This window comes from Apteryx rowi, unplaced genomic scaffold (genome assembly GCF_003343035.1).
Source record: "Apteryx rowi isolate R43461 unplaced genomic scaffold, aptRow1 scaffold_235, whole genome shotgun sequence".
NCBI lineage: Eukaryota > Metazoa > Chordata > Aves > Apterygiformes > Apterygidae > Apteryx > Apteryx rowi.
The window spans coordinates 1216030-1233484 of NW_020448697.1; the positions used below are offsets into that span (position 1 = coordinate 1216030).

The 17455-nt window shown below is 39.0% G+C and overlaps 1 protein-coding gene across 1 annotated transcript in view; it reads right to left on the bottom strand.

Moving 5' to 3' along the window:
- CEP85L (centrosomal protein 85 like) overlaps positions 1-17455 on the bottom strand; it is a 123117-nt gene that overhangs the window by 35957 nt on the left and 69705 nt on the right. The window lies entirely within an intron of this gene.

A 17455-nucleotide genomic window follows, 5' to 3' on the forward strand; every position in this document is an offset into this window, starting at 1 on the left:
CAGTCAAACTGAGCATGATCCAACAACAACATGCTTTAGAAGAAAAGTAAACAACCAACTGGGATGTTTAATCAGGAATATGGCCTGTAAAAAGTATTATGAAGTTCTATTTTGCATGCGAAAAAACTAAGCTGGAACAYGGTGTTTCATTATAGATCACTGCTTCAAGAAAAAATGTATTTGTACAATAAGAAAACCTTCTAACTATAATGACTGCGAAATACTAAAGGAGACTGCCAAGAAGGCTGTTGGGTCTCCTCCCAGTAGGTTTTCAGAGCAAGCCAAACAAACATCTGTTTCAAATAATACATATAAAGGTATTCCTGCCCACTTTAAGGCCTTTCTGGTCTTATTTTTCTATTATCATGTTTTCACTTACTTCTACCAAAGCTCCAGAAAGGCCTACTCTATTTGTGGTATGGTATAATTAAGTAGCCATTAGCATCTTCATTCCCCCTCCCCTTTTTTTTTTAATTTCTAAAGGTTTCTGTTCTACAAGATTCAGAGCATTCACAAACTGTGTTTGTTTTACACATGAATAGCGTGATGTTTAGTTCAGACACAAAACAGAAAAGAATTCGTATAATGGGAACAGACCTTATATAATTCTGTATGGTACATCGGCTTTCATTTCAAGAAGATTAAAATAACTTCATGAAGATGAAGGTTCCAGTTGATGCTCTGGATTGGTAACAAAACAGCAACATTTTTTTAAGTTGTTTTGTTTGAGCAGGGTAACACCATGTATCAACGTTTAAGTTTGCTTACGGGTAAATGGGTGGTTGTTGAAAAGTACCCCACGAAGTGAATGACTTTTGACAGGCATATTAATATGCTGGACTTTTTACAAACTAGTGGCACAAGGGATGGTAGATACCTGAAAGATAAGTTAAAATCAGCCAGCTATACTCCCACTGTAGTAGATGGAGAGAGACAGACATCACTAGATGGCAATTCGGTTAATCTCAAAACTGATGTATGAAAACAGGTAGGATCACTCTCTCTGCTGGAGGTGTCCATTTCTCCATGTTGGCTATAGAGAGCACTTAGCTGGCTAGTTCAAGCTTTGAAAATTAACTTGTAAATATCTGCACAACTTAGAAGACCTTTCCACTCAGCTAAGATCACAACAGCATCCCTCCAAAACGATCATGTGCCTAGATTTTTCAAGTTTTAGATAAGGAGGAACAGGAATACTGTCCCATAGTCCTAAAGTCTTGCAAGGAACTGGTTCTTTTTCAAGTTGGTTACTGAGACAGAGCTTTTCCAAAATGACACGATGATTAACTGTGTTCTAATTTAATTTGACCAAACCTGTACAGCTACCAATTCATCTTCAGGTCTTGGGGGAGGGAGGCAAAGTCAAGGAACCAAGGTTCCTGAACCCCAAGCACAGCAGGTGAGGCAGAGACGCCTTTATATCTGTATCGRGAAGCCACGTGAGGGAAGATCTATGTTAGATCTTCTGTGATCAGACTGCAGTATCCCAGCATCAAGTGCCATGGTGTAACTTCTCATCTTCCACCAGTTTCTTTAATCATTGAAAGAAAGATTTCTCTTGTTTTTTATTATCTAGGGTGCATCCTGGCCTAATTTTGCCTTTTCATGTATTTGGAAGACACCAGGAGGAGAAGGGAGTGAAAATATGGCTAAATCTGTATCAAAAAGTTAAAACTGACTTTTTAGGACAGAACATTTTTACTTGCATTTGCTTGTAAAGTTTTAAAATGCATTTGAAATTATGATAACCTATATTAATAACAAAACATATCATCAACTATTAAAATTAGATAAATAACATTCAGTTAGTACACGCTTCTTGTCAAAGCTTTAATGGGAATTATAACACTGAATGGACAGAAATCATTGGCTAAACCACAGAATCCCAACATGCTGAAGTCATGAACCAACTCCTGACAGCTGCGGTATCTTCCGTAGGTTCAAAGAAAATATATTTTCCTATTTAGTTTTGTTCATTTCAATCCCTAGCTCAATAAAAATTGATAAAATGGAGCTGAAAAAGCAGAAACATTTTTCCTCTTTTAATTTTTAACTTAAAACTAGGTATAAGATGGCAAGATCTACTAGTTCTAAAATCTTTTAAGACTATAACAAAAAAAATTCCAACAAGTCCAATTTTTTCACTTCAGCAAATACTTCTTTTGCTTAACAAAGTGGATAGCTTTAATAGTAAAATTTACCACAAATGATGTTTTTCTTACAATTCTACACAGTAAACATTTGATGCCAATTTCTGACCAAAGACAGACTGAAAAAAATAACTAAGTGAATATCAGCTATTTTCAAACAAAGCAAGCAAAAAAACCCCATCCAAAACAAAACAAAAAAACCCAAACCCAACATATACATGAGGTATGTGGATGCTTTAGCGTACCCTACCCTCCTGGACAACATAGGTTCAGGATAAGGTCCATATAAGTAGTATATCTTTAGCGAGAAGGCCATCTTGACAGGAAAAACAGTGCTTTTTGAGGGAAAGTAGAATGTGAAGAAATATTAAAGGCAAATTTTATTCTAAAATGGTTAATTTCATTCACTATGATTTAAACCGTAATCTTGCTTGCTCTATGTGCATTCATGATTACATCCTGCAAACAAAATGAAACACAGAAGGCATTTGAAAATTCTCCCAAAAGACCTGCCTAGAAAAAGGGTCTCGCACAACATATTCTATGTTTGAAAGTTTTGTGAGAATAAAACTTGTCGCACCTGCAATTTCTAGTAAATAAGTCCATTAATTACTATGCTCGCTCAAGGAAGTTACGTTAAAGATGGTACTGCACTCTACTGGGAAGTGAGGAATGGAAAGGGCAAAGAGCTATTTGGATAAAGATCTACAACAAATCTGTTGGCCTTTGAGATTGATTTAACAGTCCTCTTGCTTTATTTTTCATGCACGATGATCAATAATATCATTACAAAATCCTAAATTGGTGATATCACCCTGACTTTTTTTGATTTGGGAAGTGGTCTAATAAAACTTACGAAAGGTAAAGTGGTGATTTTTCTGGTAAGCAAAGCATGCGCAGAGCATTTAAGGATCTCTGGATCTAAAATTAATCTGATCTGGGTTTGTGAATCTAGACCAGATAACTTTAGTAGTCTTTGGTGCTTACAGAATACTTTAGGATTGTCACACAGTCTTCTGTATTAGCATTATCCATGCTACTGGTTGAAGTAATATGCACCAGTACAAAACTATTTCAGTGAAAGTCTCCCTTAGTCATACATGTCATGCCATGCAGTGAAGCGACAACATCAGCAGCTACCACTGTACTTCATGTCATGAAAATTTTTCCTTTGCTTATTCTCCCACCACAGTGCTAAATGTTTTTCTATATTCAATTCAGTGTCCTTGGGCTACATTCAAAAAAGAGAAAGAAACAGTCCCAAATCCAGCAGGACTAGATACTTACTTATTTTTCCTTGCTTCTCAGAGCCAGAAATTCCATCTCTACCAAAAACCCTCAATAGTTTGACATGATGAACAGCAAATATATGGCTTTTTTAAAGCCAAATCTTCCCATCTATTGAACAAGGTGAGCTTTGTCTTTAAGACTGAACTATAAAAATGAACTTTCTTCAGAAAAGCAAGTAAGCGAGGACACAGAGGGGAGAAGATTAAAGATAACTAGGTAATTATGAACACACCTGATTTGGAAGCAACCAGTGGTTTCTCTAGCAAAATTCTTCAAAGCAAGCCCGTTACTTAAATCTAGCACATATGCAAACTTAATAGTTTGCACCAAATTAAAAAGAAACCCTTCAAATTCAGCACAATAAATGACTATGCAAGAAGTCAATGAAATATTAAGGCTGCTAAAAAGCAAGGCAATATGTTTTGCAAAGTTAAGAATTTTGCCAGAYGCTAACAACAGGTTTTTAAAAATATCTATAGTATATGAGGTCTGCTTAGCTGACTGACCAAAACGTTTTTGACTTTGGAATATATCCAGTCTTGCAGAGTATACACATGTTGTATATACACATATAACACAACACAGAGAGCATAATTTTATATTATCTCTATTAGCTGTGTGCTTCAATTCATCACTCCAAACAGACAAAAAAAATTGTTTCTGATATCATGTTTCAGCAATTAAAAAAAAAAAAAGGCTAAAAATACTTCTCAGCACTGCCCAGAATAACAAGACACTTCACTCATTTATGAGCACATGGTGTTGACTACTCCCAACAGCTTTCTAGATGCTTTGAATTGTCTGGTAACACACAGGTGGTCCACTTGCATCTGAGAATTTGGTCTTCTAAGGACATCAAACCAAATAGTGAGAGCAAGATACATTTTTAGGACTCAAGCACAGAAAGCCGTCCACAGCTCCAAGTACTCAGCTTGACTCCTCCACAACAAGCAACACCAGCTTGAAACACACAGCATTCTTTTCTATCTGCCCTAGAAAATACAACTATTTTTGTCGACTGGCACCTCTTCCAGGCATATTAAGCTTGGACTGAGAACATCTGCTCAGTTAAAACAGCATCCTTTGCACAGTGGCGTCCAAAGGTCCTCACTATCTTGTTTTTTGACAAGGGCTTGGCCTTGACATTCAGGACCTGGCAAGCCTTCAAGTCACTGCTGAGACACAGCTTGCTGTTGGAAAAAAAAATAATCTTCGCTGTACTAGCCTATATGCAAATATTTATTGCTGGAACACACATTGCTGAGGGATTCCATCATGTTCCTTAACAGTGGGAAAATAATCTTCTCTGGACTAGAGGAAAACAACATTTGGATAATTTAGGCCAGTAATGGCTGGGATTTTAATTATACTAATTTTAATTATCTTCTCCAAACATGCTCATGGCTTCTGCCTTAAACTGTTCAGTGCCTCAGCACAAAGTAGTACAACATTTCACATAATAGGTTGTACCACACAGTAAACGTGAAGTCCAAAAAAACAATGGCCAATGCCAAAAAAGCAATGTTTATTTTTTTTTTCCTGAAAGATGCAGTCTAAATAATCAGCATTGTCTAAGCTCCAACGGTAGTTCCCACAGCCCATTACTAACAGCTAGCAGAAAGCCAAAAGTTATGCTAAGCAAATGATCCCTTTTGGCCAAGTGCTTGCCGTCCCCTGAGCAATCACAAAAAACAGTTTGCAGAGAGCATTCTTCTCCCCCTGAATTTTATGGGCTTTCAGTATTCAGGAGAAAGATAATCCCCTGCATCCACAGCTAACCCAACATAAAGAATCAGTGCAACCAACATCGACAAGAAAACAAGTTCCTTTTTTTGACTGATAGTCGAGCAAACAAATGTGAACCTCCCCCTGGGCTGTGCCTCAGGGACATAGCACTTCTCAGACCACTTCACCAGACAATGAGGGAGAAAAAAGAGGTGGATATGGCAGCAGAAACCCCAAACACACTAATATTGCAGAGATCCCTCTTATCACTTCYCTGTCCATGATGGGAAAAGATTAGCTCTCTAAAGGCAGAACACCAGTCTCTGATTTGCTCTGCTACTGCTCCGTGCCCTGAGTAAGGAAAGAAGAGGAGGATTTACCCATCCCTTCCCACCCAGACATCTTCCCGACATCAGGCTGAGTGCTTCAGCACACAACTGCTCCTTTTAAGCGTCCCACAAGATCAGCCATTTTCTTGCCAGCACAGCAAGACAGGGATAGTGGCTCTCCTGCAGGAAAAGTGAGAGCAGCCTGCACTGGCTGAATCAGGCCTTAGTTGTAAATCATTTCCAAAGCAARGCAAGGAACCATTTTAACAGAAAAGTGCTGTGCCTTGCTGAAACACACTAGGAAGAACAGCCACGAGGAAGCATTGTATAGTATTCACAGATGGGTGAAAACAGGACTGTGGACCAAACTAAGAAATCCTGACTTGTGGTCCATTTGTGACTGTGGGACAGCTGATCTCCACAAGTCCCTTCCAACCTCAACTAGTCTGCGATTCTGGTGCCTGCATTTTACCACCACCTACTTACTGCTCCACTCTGCTCCATCGGTGCCATTGGAGGGTGACAGTGTTTCTGCTCAGCAGAATATCATCAGTAACGTTCTTGGTAGCAACACCTGGGCTGCACCATATTTTGCTATACTTTTACAAATCTAAATCAGTTATGGGGGTGAGAACATCTAATCATACCCTTGTACCCTTACTCAATCACTGGTATATGTGGGGTTCTTTGGGGGCTTTTTAATGAGAAGGAATTAATTAAAATCAAAATTGAAACATCAAAAAAACTGTAAGATACTGAAAAATACAGACGAATCCTTGAGAGGTTAGCATTACCAACAGAAAGCAGTGAAAGCCAGCATGAAAAAAAGTTTCAAAAGTCAGCAAAGCTTGGGGAAAATTCCAAAACACAATCCAAATTTAATATAGACATGTAAACTGAAAAGTAATTAATATATGAGAGACCATAGACTACCAGAGAGAATAAACTTAATAGGCATTCACAATTTAATCTGCATGAAAACAAGCCTAATGCAAGTCTGGATCGCCTATATACGTCGGGTCACAGAGAAAGGGAGAGAGGGAGGGAATAAGACAGTGACTTCAAATAGCTCTGGCATAAACCCAGCTGTAGTAACATGTTCAGTTCTGGGCACCGTGTTACCAGAAAACCACTGAAATTAGTAAAACATGTTCAAACAAGAGCAATGGTAATGATTAAGAAGCTTAGAAAGACTAATTTAAGAAGAAATGTTAGAAGAGCTAAATACCATGGACAAAGGCTGAAGAGACATGAAATCAGTCAGCAAATACTTTCTATTTCTTAGGTTGAAAGTACATACACAACCAAATTTGACGGAATGAAATATGAGATATGACAATTTGCGATAAGAACATGGGGGGAGATCTAAATAAAAGGGGAAAAGTAGTCCAAAAACCTCATAAACAATTAGGAAATTAGGAAACAATTAGGAAATAAAGGGCAACCCAGTCCTTATTAGTACATGGTTCGATGACATACCAGTACTTCTTATCAGTGTTGAGACTAAATTATGTTGAGATTAAGTAAATCTGATCAAGGACAGAATTGACTACACTATATTGAGAAGAAGAAGAAGAATCACAGTTAGGCTCACATGAAGGCTAGAAAACAAGTTCACAAATGAATTAAGAGTAAATCTTAAAATGTATAGCCACAGTTGAACTGCATGGATGCTACAAAAGGGATTTCTATGGAATAAAAGGCCAGTATGACAGTTGCACTAATTGCTATCCCAATTTGCAGAAGTCTAATATAGTGTTGGTAACCTGGAGTCTCAAAATTGCCAAAGCAATACAAAGAAAAAAGGTTGTTTTTCCTCCTCATTTTCACCTGAGTTTTTTGCCTGTATAGAATCTGACCCATTCAACTTGGCATTGCAAAACCATACAGGACTTTATGAAATAAGCACATGAAGTCTTTTGTTAATGTTCTATCCCGCTCCTTCTCTTTTTGCAGTGTTTTTAAAACTGCAATAATGAGTTGTTCTTGTAAGTGTGGGGGTCAATGTGCCTCTCCTTGTTAGATGGAACCGCATTACTGCATCTGTTGTATGACTTCAAGTTTTTTCAATAAAAAAAAAAAAAAACCAATGACTCTATCATTATACTTTTTCAAGAAAGAAAAGATTTCCAAAGGAAAAGAATAAGCAGTAACAACATTAAAATGTTTCCTAAAAGCAACATGTGCTCTAGCTATTAATCAAAAACTTCTTTCAAGCACGTTTGCTGAAGCCTCCTTCACAAACGGCATCTGCATTGCACACAAGACATTACACACTCACTACAGACCTCATGCACTTGGCCTACATCAGCCAGGGAGGAATCTGACTCTCCTGCGAGTTACTGTTATTTGCCTTCTTCCCAGCACTGTTTATTCTGAAACTGAGGCTTTTGAACTTTATCAGGGTCAGGTCTGATAACTACAGTATGAGAGGAAGACATGGTCCTTTTCCACTTAGCTTACAAAGGAATTAAGAGCAAAGCATAGCAACTAAATGGTTACCAGGATACTAATACAGAAGGGAGAAAACAAATGCTAAGGTCAAGTATGCTAATCACCATGGAGGAAGAGAAATGCAGAATTTTGCTACTAATAGCATAGTTACATGGTTTTGATAGCAGCTACATGGTCACTGAAACATGGCATAAATTTACACTGCTATCAAAAGGAGGAGTCCTGTCCCCTCCTGTCCCTCCTCCCCACTGCTGGACACATTCACACCTTTCAGCTTGCTCCTGGCAGCCCAGGCCCTGCGCTCTCCCTCCACCCCATACACACAACCATTACTCGTATCTAGGGCAGCCTCTGATCAGATTCATTGTACAAGGCCACGTGAAACCCACTGCCAGCACACACAGCTAAGTGGAAAAGCAGGGTACAAGACTGCCTTTTTTGCAGTGGCACAGCTTTGTGCCAGATTAGAAGGAATGCATAACCACGAACTGAATTATCGCAGCTCCAGACGGCGCCAAACCCTTCAAAAATAGCAGTTTGTGGACCAAATACATTCTAAGCTTCTCAATAAACTATTACTAAGTAGCTACTGTGATACTGTCAAGATACAAGTGAAGACCTGGTGTTTAGATATGCAGATTAGTTCAGGAAAAAGGAACTTCCACATAAAGGTGAATTAAGAGAAGAATTGGAAAAAAAAAAAAAAAAAGAGAGGGCAGGATGTTTCTAAGTATTCTGTGACTGGTTATCTGAATGATGGTAACACATACAGCACCGCAGTCCTAAACTAGAGTCAAAGATTACAGTTCTTGTCCCAAGAAGTTTATGATTTGTACATGCTCAAAATGTGCATCTAGCAAGGGGTTACTGAACATAAGACGAATGTAACACGAGATTCCTGGGAGAAGTGAACTGGAAGGCAGGCCACTGCCTGACTGGCAAGGTTTTGTTCCCTCTAGCACCCCGACAGTATTAGGCAAAAAGTCTCCGATAATAAACGAAAAAGTCAATATCTTAACTCTGGAAAGACAGCCCTGCAGGATTCCCGCGGGTGCACGCTGGTCCTGCACGAGCCAAGGAGCGCCTCGCTGCAACAGGCTGTCGGCTGCCCAGCAGTCTTCCCCGCCGGCCCCTCTCTGCCCCCGTAGGCCAGTACGCTCTCACGGAGGGGCGCAAGTGGCATTCCCGGGGCTGCTAGCGGGACGATATCTCCCCTTCTGCCTTCCTCCCCACTAACAACCAGACCTCTCTTGCTTTACGTGTTGTTATAACACGGACTTTATACTCCACACAACACCAATATTATTTTTGTCAGAAAACCTTTCCGTTCATATTCTGGCAAATGTTATGAACACAAAACACTTCTAGGTGCCACTTAATATGATGTTAAAAGCAACAGTGCCTGGAATTTTCCACTGATAACAACTGGGTCTTTCCTAAGTATAGAAACACTTGTTTTATTAAGTGTTCATATTATCTTCCCATTACACTTAAATTCAAATGTTCTTAACTAAGAAAATTCAAGAGATGAAAGGGAGCTCCCACAAGGAGAATATCTATGCTTTCTTTTTTCTTGACGCTTTCAGTGAAACAACACAATGAAGTTAAATTGATTTTTTTCAAGTCCCTATTTTGAGCTGGAAAGCACGATGGCAAAAAGTGACAGTAGTTATTCAAAGCCTCCAAAAAGACCATTGTCTTAAGTACTGCACAAATGTAGGACATATTATTCACTAAAAGGTTTTAGAGACTAGACAAATAATACAGAAATAGATTATTAGAAAGAGGAGTAATTGGAAAGACAAGACAAGCAACAACTCAGTCATGAATGGTATGCTAACAGCATCCAACAAAACACTCAAAAGCATCCTCTGAAAGTAAAATATCGCTGTCATCTGTGCTCAGACATCTTTAACCAAGTCCTGATCCTTAAAAAAACAAACAAAAAATAACCTCCTCCAAAAAACCCCCACACCTTTATGTTAAATTCACTTTGCTGATATCTACAAACACCAGTCTAGCAAGGGCCTGTTCCCTTGATTGCTCACTCCCTATTTATTTATTATTCCCGAATACAGCCAGAGGAGAGAGGATGCAGAAAGTGACCTAGAAAGCAGCAGAGAGGCTTCTAGTTTTGCCAGCCTGCCTCAAACTCCTCAGGGATGAGCAGGGCTGGCACCACAGACTTGGACAGAAATGGACAGGAGCCCTTTGGCAACAAGAGGATGATGAGAAGAGAGTGCTTCTTGGGGGAAGATGAGAAGGAAAAAAAATACAGATCCTCGCTGTGCAATCACTGGAAAATTTAAAAAAAACCTAATAAATACAGAACATTAGCTTCTCTTAACAAAACATGTAAATGTATCAGAAGAGAGGTGAGCTACTCAGAATTTAATATGAAGCAGGAACATGCATTTGGGGAAAAACAATCCTCCTCAATTTCTTTATCAAGGTTCCCGATTTTCCAAATGGAAGATCTTTAGATTCTGTGAAAGGTGTTGGGCCCTGAACCAGAAAACAGGGCCTTTCTTTTTCCTGCATTCTGCTTGTTTGAGCTTTTCATGACCTTAAAAAAAAAAAAAACAACACCATGAAGCATGACTGTAACATTCATCAGATTTAACAGAAGTTAAAAAACAAACAAAAAAGATAGCACAAAAACAAACTATAGCTGATCAAAATATTTATACAAAAACAGTACCAAGTATTCACACAAACGCACAAAAGCGAGAAAACTTTATTGACAAATGGCAATCCAGAGCTGCTCTCAGCGGGCGCTTGAGGGAAGAACGGAGTCCAGGCAGATTCCTTCAACCTGTGCGTTTCTAGCCTTGCAGATGTGACTTCTCTACATGCTATAATTGATAGCACATGGGGAAGGAATGACTAGGCAGTACACTATGTTTTCCAACCCCTTTTAGACTGATAAACCCAGATAGTAAGGGGGGGGGGGGGAAGGCACTTTAGTTGTTCTCCAGTTCTCATTACTGTGAACAAAGATGAAAGAGGATCAAAAGCAGGAAAAGAAGACAAGGATGTTCTATAAATAGCAGCATTTGGGGGATTCAGTAAAGCCACCTTATTGACAATTGGACGCAAAACACACATTCTCTATAAAAACTGCCACATACAGAGGTAATAAGGTCTATGGATTTCAGACACTCTGCACAAGATGAATACAATACTCACTCACTTCTGCCTGTGAGTACCTTGAAAAACTTTAGCAGATGGAAAAATCAGAGACACGCTTACGTTTTCTGCCCCCACTGCAGGAATCCATACGCCGAGGAACTACCTGTGCTTCAGACAGGAACCCAAGCAGGACAGTGGCATATGGGTCTGCGGTGAGATGATTTCCACTGCTTATGGCAGAGCTTCTAACCACCTCGCCTGTGCAGCATCACTTACATCTCACAACGTCATGTAAACAGCAGTTATTCAGCCATTCGCCCAAGACTTTTCAAAAGTCCCCTTGGTTTTTTGTTTGTTTGAGGTTTTTTTTTTTTTGAATCATACAAAGACACCATGTACCTGTTCTTTTTCCCTCCAATTTTCAGAGGGAATTACAGACTTCTAGCACAAACATTTGAAAATTCTGGTCTGAAACTTCTGCATTGTTGACAAACAGCAGAAACACAACCAATTTAACATAGAACTGTCTGTGAAACCAGGAACCTCCCGAGCATGGGAGGTAGTCAAACAATTTGTGCGCGGAACAAGCAATGGATTTTTAATCTGTTTGGCTCTCATCCAGATTGTGAACCTTTTCCACTTGAGTTTGAGGGGTACTTGAAATGCACTTGTCTCTAACAAAAGCAGCAGTATGATGTATGGGTGCATTTGAGCACCTGTGTCAGTGTGTGAAGGTGTTTTCTTTTCCCAGACGATAGGGTAAGAGGAGGGGGAAGGAGGAAGGCAGAGAGGAGGAGGAAGGCAGAGAGGAGGAGGAAGGCAGAGAGGAGGAGGAAGAAATTGAGTCCTAGAACTTTCCTAATACATGCAGAAAGGGAGCAAGGAAAGATTACATTCTAAGAAATAAAATTCACCAACATCATCAGCAATTTGTACTTCTCATTTCTAAGTCTCAAAGCATCTCAAAAAGAAACTAGCTATATTATCCCCATTTCACAGAAAGGAAACTGAGATAGAGAGCAAAAAGGATTTGTCTAAGGTTCCCCAGGGAATACCAAAACACAGCAGATCCTCTAGTGTGGAGACCAAATTTAGTAAACAAATACTGGTTTTACCAGATGCATCTCCTGCCTAAAAGAAAAACGAACCTCCATTGAATAAAGTATTCTGTTGGATTAAAAGGAAGGGGTTATCCATCAATAAAGGCCTTAGAGGCATGATGCAGATGGTGTAAGCTGCATCGTCTGCTGGAGGGGATCTGAATCCATTTTTCATGGTGGTGCAACACGCCGTAACAGCTGCACTCCAGGTCCTTGCGCAGCAGGTCCCCGTGCTGCCCCAGGAGGAAGGGCTTGGTTGTGATACGCTGCCTGTAGCCTTATCGACATGGGGGGAGAACAGGACTCCCAGCACGATGATCAGGCCACTCTCCTACAAATAGGGYACCTGCAGCAAACCATCCCTAATCTATTGTCTAATATTGCATTGATACGATCAAATGGATGGAGAAAACTAAAAGCTGGCTCAATAACAGCATGGGAAAAGCCACAAGTACATCTCTTCACCCACTATCTCCATGATTCAAGCCAAAAATATCTTTCTTACAGTCTGCAAAGAAATCCAAGAAAACATCCTCAGTTTGGTAATGCAGATGGGATTTAAAAATAGCTAACAATTTTCCAAATCCTAGTCCACTGATGTTTTTATTAGGCTACACCCTATCCATTAGGCAAATTCCAAAGGTGCTCTCAACTTACTTTGCTGCACCCTTATTACTAAGATATTTCAGATGACTGATAATCTGCAAATCCCCTCCAGGCAGAAAGGAGCCCCAAGCAGCCCAGGTCTCTGTACAGAACCTTGGAGGTTCTCCACACTTTTGCCTCTGTAGCCTTCATTAAATTCTCACTGCTTCTCTGTTTAATAAATGAAAACATTAAACCATGAAAATATAAACCATGCATATTCCCAGATGACAGATACAGGTATGATCACAGATATCAGCTATACGAGCTGAAAAATTCACACCGACTATTTTAGCAGTTGTGTTTTTCAGCCAGATAACCCTAGAAGCATGCTTGAAAACTAAAACTACCCTTTTTAAACTGGAGCGTTCCTCTTCTTTCCTCTCCACTTCTCCAACCAAATATGCTCATACTCTGCTCCCAGCAGTCACTAATATAGTAAACCAATCAAGTCAAATGATATGTCCTTAATCTGTATACTTTTTGATCTACACAGGAGTTATTGCAGTGTGAAGAGTTTCAAAAGCTGTTTTTTATTACAAGAAAATACCCAACTATAAAATGCAATGTTTAGTCTCTTTTTCCAAAACAACAGAGTAATCCAGTATGACATGAATTAGGCAATTATATTTTAACATGAAAGAAGGAGGCTAGTCTAGGTGACAGCATTAACGGTTCAGAATGAACTGTCTTTGTTTTAGATCTGCTTCACAGGAGAGGTCAATACAACTTTTATACCAAATATTAATATAACCAAGTGATAAAAAGACTATATTTCAAAACAACAGGAGGAACTCATTTTCAGAGGCCATGATAAGAAGAAAGCAAATAGTCCCTTCTGTAAGAGAAGGGTCACAAAAATAAGGAAGAAAAACTTTCCCTCACGTGATCTTGGTGGTCAGTCTGCTATGGCCAAAAGGATCTGCCAGCCTGAGCATGACAAAGTTCCCATGCTCCAGCAAGTGACAACAGCACTTCCATTAGGAAGCAGCTGCCCATAACAAGACACATAATCAGAAAATATTTTCAAGACAGTGAAATCTATTTTCACTACTCAGAGATGGTCCGAGCCAGAAGAGTAGATCCACATTTTTATTTCAGCACATTCTGTAGTTGCATAAAGAAAAATGAGGTTTTTGTTCCTCAAATTCTCAAGTAATAGAGTTTGGAATTCTTTATTTTTTGGGTTCTATAAGAGAAATAAAAATTTATTTTTAAAATAAAGCCATGTAAGTGTGAACCAATGCTTCATGACTGGAGACGGAAAAGACATTCTGCTACTTAAACAAACTTCAGTGATTTCTAATGAAATCTTTTAATAGTTACCTCAGTATTTTAGCTGGGAATTGCATATAACAAAAAAGGAAGTGATAAGTAGCTGGCATTCATCATGGGGATTTTGCTAGTCTTTCATTTATAGCCACACCATTAAAAAAAAAAAAAAAAGTAACGTTGGACAGTGGGCAGAAGAAAAAGTGAATGACAAAGAAAAAAAAAGATGCTATTCTCTAGCACCAACCAAGAGAACGAAAGTTACTTCTGTTTCACATTTTCCCTGTGCACATCTCAGAGTAGGACTGACTAAAAATTATCCTGAAGGACCTGCCTTGTGCACAAAGGTTAAGCGTCCGATCTATGCAATCTCCATGTTGATGTGAATGAAGATGCCAGGGAGGCAGGATGAGCACTGCTGAGGCCACTGTTCTCTGAGCAATGTGAGAGCCGTCACTACAATGTTCTGCCCAAAACAATCCTTAAACTTCTAAATGCTGCTAATGACTTAATCATTTGGGCACCGCTTATGCATTTCTGTTAGAGACAAACTATAGCTGAAGAAACGTAACCCCAAGCGTTTCTCCTCCATTCGGCAGTTACTCTTTAAGTGGAGATAATCCAGCACCACCACACTTGGCAATTGGAGCGTGGTCTTCAAACTTTATCTCTCCTTCATATGCCTTTGTCTCTCCATTCATCCATCACTCATAACATGTCAAATAACACAACTAATCTCTGTGCTTCCTAGAACAGTTTATCTGAAAGACACTCAACACAGTTTCTTAGGTATAAAGATCTCAGCACATCACCTAGAGCAAATAATTCAGTTTAACCAATTGAGGACACTAGAAAACACCAAAATATAGTTCTCCCAAGTATTTCATAAAAAGAAAAAGCTTTCCAGTGTAGTGACCACTGAATTGAAGCACTGATCTGCCTATTCTGTATCAAGGCACTTTGCACTACATTATCTGCTACTATTCAAACTACTAATTATTTGACCTTCATTAAGCTAGTAAAAAGTAAACATTAATATAAAAGCAACCAGGTATTTGAAAGGGCATGGATTTTTGCCCTGTTAATATTGCATTGTAAAATAAAAAAAGCTACATGGGTCGAGTCTATGCTATGTTTCAACCAAATGAAATGCATGTGCCCTGTGGGGGAAGGGAAGGGAAGAGGGAGGCCACAGGGGATTTTCAGAGCAAAAGCCAGGAAAAATTTCTCATTCCCCTACCTCTCTCCTAGGATTAGGTCAAAGCATCAAAGACAACAAACAGGTATCATGCACTTCTCAGCCCTACAACCTACTTTAATGGTTAAAAGCTCATGGCAGTAACAGTGACTGAAATGAAAATGTTCAAGCTGACCTTTCTGAAAAAAACTTTAGTTAGTAACAAATCAGACAAGTAATCTTGCCAGAGCTTTTAGCATCCCCCAAATGAGAAATATTTCAGCCCAAGTTGCAGTTTTCTATTCAGTTATTTTGTACGGGATTTTTAATCATTTGGCAATGGTTTGCTTCACAAGCTGCTGTTTCACAAAGTTAGTTCACCTTGTTAATACTGAAGAACATCATGTGAAGACTAAAGAACCTTTAATGACTCTCCAATGCTTAGGAAAAGTAAATACTTTCTGTCCCAAAGGAGGATAACAAGACAGCCAAAGACTAGGTTTCTCAGCAGAGCTGTCTCCTATAACATGAACACAGACCATAAGTCTGACTACAGAAGCAGGAAAACTGGCAGTTTCTCAAGGGTCCACACACCTCCAGAAAACACATCCAAATCTGTAAGCGTGCAACTATTGGAATCTATTTGAGATGCTAGTTCTGAGGGAGAATCACTCAGTCTGACAGGCATTGAACGAGGCAGCTGGCAAAACATACACAGATTTGGGTCACAAGTTTATCATATTCAAGCAAGAAAATTCAAAGGCATGAAAAACATTAATATCTCCGAATTAATCAGGATATCTCCTTACCTGGTGTGAATCTGGACTACTGTTTACACCAGCTGAAGATATGCCTCTTCCTGTATTTTTAGAAGCGAGAAAAAAATCCCCTTCCCACCTTTTAAATTCTATTATACCTGCACTACAAAGTTATGGATCTTTTCCCTTAACCAGAGGTTAGCAAATAGTGTTTTCTAAACTACATTTGCTGATACCTCTATGGCTATGAATAATTGAGTTACACTTACTGCAGGAAGCATTTCAGAATTACTCCTGAAAAATACTCATTACATAAAGGAGAGATCTCGTTCTCCCTTTCAGCTTTCAATATCAAAATTTGAAATCGTGTCCCACCTATATGTACGAACAAGTGCACATCTGCAGGAGCATCCACTCCTCCCTTCTCTTTAACTTAAGGTTACTTTCAAACCAAGTAAGCGCAACATGAGAACTTTAGCAGTGTGGCATGGTAAAGGCACATTTGCACTCCGAGAGAAAACCAAAACAGCACTACTCTGAGCACTTTGATTTACTGCTAAATTTCTTTACTTTTGTGTTTTTAAAATAATTAGGCTTAGGTTAGGGCTCATTTCTATTTATCTGGTCCATTAATAATCCATGACTCCCCTGACATCTTCAAATCTTTACAGAGATTATATAGGTGGCCAATGACTGCAGCTGCAACTTTATAAACAAGCACATGAAAGGCAAAAATAGTCTAGGAAGTTATTTCTAATGTGAATAAAAGTCTTATTATTATTTAAATAAAGGAGCTGGTATGCTGAAGCATAACACGTCTCTTCTTGGACATTATCCCAAACATCAACCAGATCTCTAAATAAATGAGAAGAAACATGCTCTGGTGGCAGATTTCTAATCCCACTGGAGAAAGCCCAGATCATCTCCATTTAAGGTCAAGCAAGCAACAGCTGCACATTTTTGTTCCCCAGAACAAAATAAAGCAGACCAAAACCTCCAACACAGATTCATTTCCTAAAGCTTTTCCTTTCTGATGTCCATGGGTGTCGGGACCCTGGGGAGTCAATCAGAACAGTACGATGTATTCATATTTACTTTTTGTATTTGTCATATTGACATGCCTAGCGAGCAGCACTTTGGCAGGTGCCTCAGGACCTCACCAAAATCCCCCCAAGTTACACTAGAGAGTGAAATTAAACTGAATTAGAAAAAGTGTCCTAGAAAGTGTGCCCAAACAAGCTCATCAGAGAAACAAAAATCAACACAAAAGCCACAACATTCTTGTAGTTTGAATTTGAGCATTTTATTCAGTTAAAGAATATATTTTCAATCTTACTTGATCTCAAATTTCTCATCTAAGTTAGAAACATACAGAAGGCATTTATTATTTTGGATGATATACTACTATTTTTATTAATGCATT